Source organism: Strix aluco, chromosome 3 (genome assembly GCF_031877795.1).
Source record: "Strix aluco isolate bStrAlu1 chromosome 3, bStrAlu1.hap1, whole genome shotgun sequence".
Classification (NCBI taxonomy): domain Eukaryota; kingdom Metazoa; phylum Chordata; class Aves; order Strigiformes; family Strigidae; genus Strix; species Strix aluco.
The window spans coordinates 88,810,328-88,817,125 of record NC_133933.1 but is presented as its reverse complement, the minus strand read 5'-3'; positions in this window follow the sequence as shown (position 1 = coordinate 88,817,125).

Here is a 6,798-nt window from a genome sequence, read left to right as displayed (position 1 = left end):
TTCTATGGACACAGAGATGTTATCTGAGTATGCAGGGATGGAGTTAGAAAAGCCAAAGTTCAGGTGGAGCTGAAACTAGTGAGGGACTTGAAAAGCCACGAGAAAGATTTCTGTAGGTACTTGGACAGCAAAAAGAAGGCTAATGAAACTGCGATCCTACTGCTCAGAGCGCTATGTAACCTGGTGACAAAGGACATGGAAAAGGCCAAGACATTCAATGCTTTCTCTGTATTAGTTTCTGGTAGGGTGTCTCTTCAGGTGCCTATATCTCTGAACTTAGTACCACAGCCTGTGGGGGAATAAAACATTACTTTAGAGCAGATATTTCAGAAAATAAGGAGCACTTCAGAAAATTGTTTATTCACAAATCCAAGGAACCAGATGTAATGCATCTAGCAGTGCAGAGAGTGCTGACTGGTATCAGTGTGAGGTCACTGTCTACCATCTTCAAGAGGTCATGGTGATTGACAGAGGTTTCTGATGACTGGAAGAGAGCAGTTCTAACGCAGATCTTCAAGAAAGGCAAGAAAGAAATACCTGGGGAACTTCAGGCTGATCAGCCTAACCTTAATCCTGAGGCACATTACAGATCAAATCTTTGCTGAAGCTATATACAGGTATAAGAACAACAATAAGGTGAATGGGAACAGCCAACATGGATTTAGTAAAAGCAGATTATGCCTGATTAACTTGATTGCTTTCTAGGATGAGATAACTGGTTCCTCAAATGTGGAAAAAGCAATGAATACATTTATTTTGATTTCAGCAGGACTTTCAACACATGTCTCCCATAATATTCTTACAGGCAGATAGGTGAGATAGGATTTCAGCAGGTCAACTACAAGTTGGGTGGAAAATTGGTGGAACACTGAGCTCAAAGGGTTGGGATCAGCAGCACAAGCTCCAACTGGCAGCTAGTGGTATCCCTCAGAGACTGAAACTAGGGCCAATACTGTTTAACATCTTTATTTCTGATCTGATGTTGGGGTGAAATGCACCTTCAACAAGTTTCTAGATAACAGAGTAAAGGAGAGTGGACCATACACTAGGGCTTGCCTACACATTGTTATTTAAGAGGACCTTAACATGTTGGAAAAATGGGCCAACAGAAACCTCACAAAGTTTAAAAAGGCAAATAAAAATGTCATAATGCCTTTCAAAATTACTGGCTAGCTGCTGTTGGGCTAGAAAACAGGTTTGTAGAAAAGAATTTGTGGGACCTGGTGAAAAGCAGATTGAATATAAGTCACTGTTGTGCCCTTGTGTCAAAGAAGTTCAATTGCATACTAGGCTGTAGCAGGAGGACTGTAGATAGCAGGCTGAGGGAAATGATTATTCCCTTCAATTCGGTGCTTGTGAGACATTTGAACATAGTGGAATTTTGAACATAGTGGAACAAGTCCAGTGAAGGGCCACCAGGATGGTGAGCAGCAGGAGTACATGATATGTAAGAAAGAGACCAAGAGAACTGAGTTTGTTCAAGCAGAGGAAAAAAATATATGAAGGGAGACCTACTTTTCTTCAGCTACCTAATGGTAGCTGTTTTCTTCAGCTACCTAAAGGATGTGTATATAGAAGACAGAGCTAGACTCCTCTCAAATATGCACAGAGATAATACAAAGGGAGTAACCAGAAGTTGCAACAAAAAGGGTAGTCAAGCACTGTAGCAGGTGCCCAGAGAGGCTGTGAAGACACCCGCCTTGGAGCCGTTCAGCATTTCATCAGGCACAGCCATGAGCAACCTCAAGTAACTGTGGCCCCACTTTGATCAAAGGGCTGGACCACGTGGCCTCCTGAGAATTCTTTCAACCTAAATTATTCAATGATATTGTGATTTTAAAAATAAAAAGAGAGGACAATTAGGCTTTAGGTCAGCTTCATATGTCAGGTATTAGGAAATTAGAGATCTTATTTATACTAGTCATCTAAACTACTCATCTACATCTAACCAATGCAAGAATTTCCACTGATCATGGAAGAGTTTAGATGATTAATCTGTACAAAATGCCTAATGTACAGCTAAAGTAAGAACAGTTGACTCTTACTTCCCCTAACAGCATTCTTGTCACAGTCCTTTCACCAGCTTGGGTATATTACTGAACTTTTACTTCTAATAGGGTCTTAATTCCATAGCTTTCCCAGACTGCATCAGCACAAAACTACTCTCTTTTTTGATTGATTCATGTTTATACCATTTTTATTAAAAAAGATCTATCTGTTTTTATATCTCAAATTCAAAAATATCATTACTAGTTCTGCTGTCAACTGATCCTCCTACTGATGCTGAGATATATTTGACCTTCTCTTCCAGCCAGAGGGTTGATTATATCACTGACAGCCAAAAAAGCAACCACATACAAATGATCAATTCTCAGGCATTTGGTCTATCCAGATTATATTTCTGCCCATGCTATGACTGAATACTAATGTCGGAAAATCAAAGCAACAGTTCTAAAATTTATCCTTCTCTTGTCAGGTCTTTTTTTTCTCCAGTTGACAATATTTATACTTTTCTGTAATCACAAACTTTGCAAGCATGGCAGCTTTTTTTTTTTTCACAACTTAAATACATTCTTAAAATTCCTGATAAATATTTGGTTTTAGCAATAAGGATCTAAACTCTTGTTTTACGGGGTTTTACTAAAAATGTGTTTAAAGGAAAATGTTTGGGGGAAAAAAAATTCATGGACACCTTCATGAAGGAAATGAAAACCTTGATCAGTTCCAGTGATATCAAAGAAAATGACTGAGGAAATTTCTGGACTTTGATCATCTTAAAAAGTGGTGGTTTTGTTGGTTTTTTTACATGTAGGAATACAGAACTGACAGAGATCAAGGCATATTATTACTGTATTATCCATTCAGCTACACTTTGTGCATTATCTGAAAAATTTAATTATTCCAGATTGCTTTGTCCCATTAGTAGTTCATTCATCTGACCACTGTGATAGGCTTTCTGCATTCTTGTTGATAAGAATGAAGTGGTTCCTGGAATAAATCTAAGAATTTTTTGGCTACCACTATTTAACATTCTCCAGGATGGATTCCAGCATTCATTGTGTTTTTCTGCTTTTCCTGGTATTAAAGTATTTCAGTACGTGCCTTGTTTGACATGAACACCATGACTGTGATGCTATTATTCATAAACATTGTTTGAGCCCTTCAAAATGGAGCAATATGCCTTGCTATATTTAAACATGGTTGGATAAAGTGGTGATACTCATTTCCTGGTTTCCAGGAGTTTTCCAGTGTCACTAGTACTCATGCACTTAAAATTTCATTTAAATAAATCCTAATCTTGTTTCAAAGGACTTCTCCATTTGGCCTAGTGCACACTTCGGGCAGCAGTGAGTTGGTGATCAGTTATCAGTGAGTCCTTTGCCTCGTTCCAAGGGAAAATGGAACATTTGCCAGAATCCATACTTGTCTTTCTGACTTGCAAATCCATGAGAGATATAAATCCACATAGGAAAGAGGATTACTTAATTTCTTTGATTTGCCTCCCAATTTTCTGCCCAAATAATAGATGAGGTTTTCTTACTCTTCAAAACAATTTTATGTCTATTTAAGAAATTACAGATAGGCAGCCCAGTGATTCCCTGGGACATGAGGTTAACTTTAACTTACCTTCTTGACACAAGTCTATATTATTATAACATGATACATAAGTCAAACATATTGTTAAATGGAAATCTTTCCCTTGTATGATCACCATTGTTTCATAATGTGTGAGCCTCACCATAGATTTATAGCATATTTATATATATATGGGTATGTGCATTTCTATACCTGTGGATACTATCCGACACAGATATGAATAATCAGATTGTGGCACCTTGGAGACACTATAGCTAAAGGTCAGTGGTTTTCCAGCATTCTATTTCAATTTGAATGTTCTTGCAGATTCCTAAACCAGAAATTTTAAATTGAAACAGAAACAGAAGTTGAAGCAGAAATTACAAATATACTATCTCAATTTTTGGTGCATTTGAGCGGAGCAATACCTAGTTCTCAACTATAAAGTGTTAGTACAGAAAACCAGTTTTGCCACAAAACTATTCCAAAGGAGTTGGGAAGGTTAGCTATTGCAAGACTAACACAACTGGCTATACAAAATCTACTGGTCAACCTGGAGTGGTAGATAAGGCAACTTTCTGCTAAACTTTCTGGATGCCTCAGACACTTCTATTGTTGTAATAATAGAGCAGAATTGGGGCTTCCCTACATTCTTCCACCAACAACAAAAAAAAGGACAATATATATAAAAAAATAATACTTGGAATTTCCTGTGTCTCTGATTTAGGATATTGTTCAAAACTTCACAAAAAATATCTCCAATTATTTTTGCTTTTTATTCTAGATAAATATCGCAGGGTTTGGAGAAATTCTTTAATTATAAATATTTAGCACAGAAGTTCCCAACAATTCACAGCCTAATAATACACCCATTCTTTGATTAATATGGTCTTTTTCTGGCAAAAAGAAATACCACTCAGAAAAAAAAAAAATCTGAAGAGTTTCCTAAATTGAGCCCATCACATCAGTCAATGGCCAAGCACTTAATATGTCAATATTCTGAGTTTACAAGTTAAGATAACAGATTTTCAGCCTAACGCTTACCATGACAGAATGTTTACAAGATTCTTCCTAACAGGTCATTAAGGATGCTCTGAAAACCTCTGATGACAAAGCCAGTCAGTGTAGCCAGAGAGGTTATAAACACTAGCACTTTTCCAGGGTGACAAGGACCTGGAAAAGAGAAAGGTTATGAGATGGAAAAATGCAAAGTACAGAGACTGAAATGATGACAGTTATAAAAATTGTGAATTGTAGTCTGAGAAAGGCCACAGTGTGTGCCAGCAAACAGAATTGCTGGCTATCAAAGTCTTGGAGGGGGAGGAGAGAGGGAAGGGAAGCAAAAAGAGGTGTGTATTTATAAACTGCCTAATGGGAAGTTTTCTTGTACTTTGCTGACCTGACAGAAATGTTTGGGCTGCCTAATGGCAGCCTTTTTCACAGCTCAACAGGCACCAGGTTTCCCATCACATATGAGTTTTTCTAGTCTTCACAGTGACATTTGGAAGTGACAAGGAAAAAAAAAATGGTTCTGACACATCTGCTCCTCCAAAAAACAGTCAATGAACATTTGTTGGATCATTTGCTGATAGTCATGACCTATGGAAAACCAGATTTGTTCCATATTTGCCACTAATAATGGGTGGACTTAAAGGTAAAATGGATATTAGAAGGGAGCCATGAATAGCTCCCACCAGCTATCTTCTTTTACTATGATACTGTGGTAAGAAGGAAAGTGGGCTGGAAAAGTGAAAACTAGAGAACTTTAGGGGACAATGATGGAGAAGAATAAAGACATAATAATCACTCCCCTGCTACTCCTGTAGTGGTTTTGTGTTACACAAGAAACTATAGCCTTATATAAAATAAAGTTAATAAGAGTACGATAAAATTTCTTGTCACTTTATCACACTGTTGTTGCTAGTTCTTCCCTCAAATTTGTACATCTCCTGTATTTTCTTTAAGTGATATTTGTTAGACATCAACTCTATTTTCACAAGTTTCATAGGATTTCCACATGAAAATGCAGTCCTATTTTTCTATAAATCAGCAGAAGTCTCAGTATCTCTGACACAAAATAAACATTTGCATGGTTTAAAAATTATAATAATGTATGAAACATAATAACTAACAAACATGGATTATCTTATAGAATAACTCATTGTTTTCCTTCCACAGATATACAGAAAAGGACAATGATGGACAGAATTTTAATAGCTTCTGATTCATAAGATTTCCATGAATGAAGGTGATTAATGGCAAGTTTTCTAACTAAACCCAAGAACTGCTGATTGACAAAATCTTAAAAAAATGTTCAGTATGAAGTAGACAAAAAAGCAATCTCATTGTTGGACTACATTAAAGAAGATGTAGTAGGTTTTTTGCTTTGTTTAAATCCAATCTTCATCCTCAGGAAAAAAAAAAAACAAAACAAAACCAAAAACAAACCAAAGAACAACGAAACAACCAAACACTGAAAACCCTTGATCACAATAGGTATTATATAAGACTGTATAGAAATAGTTATTTTAAGTATACAGCTGGAATCAGTTTATTTCTGATAGGGGATAGAGAGAATGAAGGTGCTAGCAGAGGTGGGAGGAGGAAGAAACTGTCACTGTTAAACTGTTAAAACTACCAGTGAGGGTTAAAAACTTATTTATTTGTTCTCACACCTGATGAAAATATAATAAATTAATTATCTAATATGACAAACATAGAGGAATCTGAGTACCATCACACAACACATGTGGGACAACCAGATGATCAGGCCCAGTCAGCATGGGTTTATGAAAGGCAGGTCCTGCTTGACAAACCTGATCTCCTTCTACGACAGGGCGACCTGCTTATTGGATGAGGGAAAGGCTGTGGATGTAGTTTACCTCGACTTCAGTAAGGCCTTTGACACCGTTTCCCACAGCATTCTCCTGGTGAAACTGGCTGCTCATGGCTTGGATGATCACACTCTTTGCTGGGTAAAAAACTGGCTGGATGGCCGGGCCCAAAGAGTTGTGGTGAATGGAGTTAAATCCAGTTCGTGGCCGGTCACAAGTGGTGTCCCCCAGGGCTTGTTTTTGGGGCCACTCCTGTTTAACATCTTTATTGATGATCTAGACGAGGGGGTCAAGTGCACCCTCAGTAAGTTTGCAGATGACACCAAGTTGGGTGGGAGTGTTGATCTGCTCGAGGGTAGGGAGGCTCTGCAGAGACACCTGGACAGGC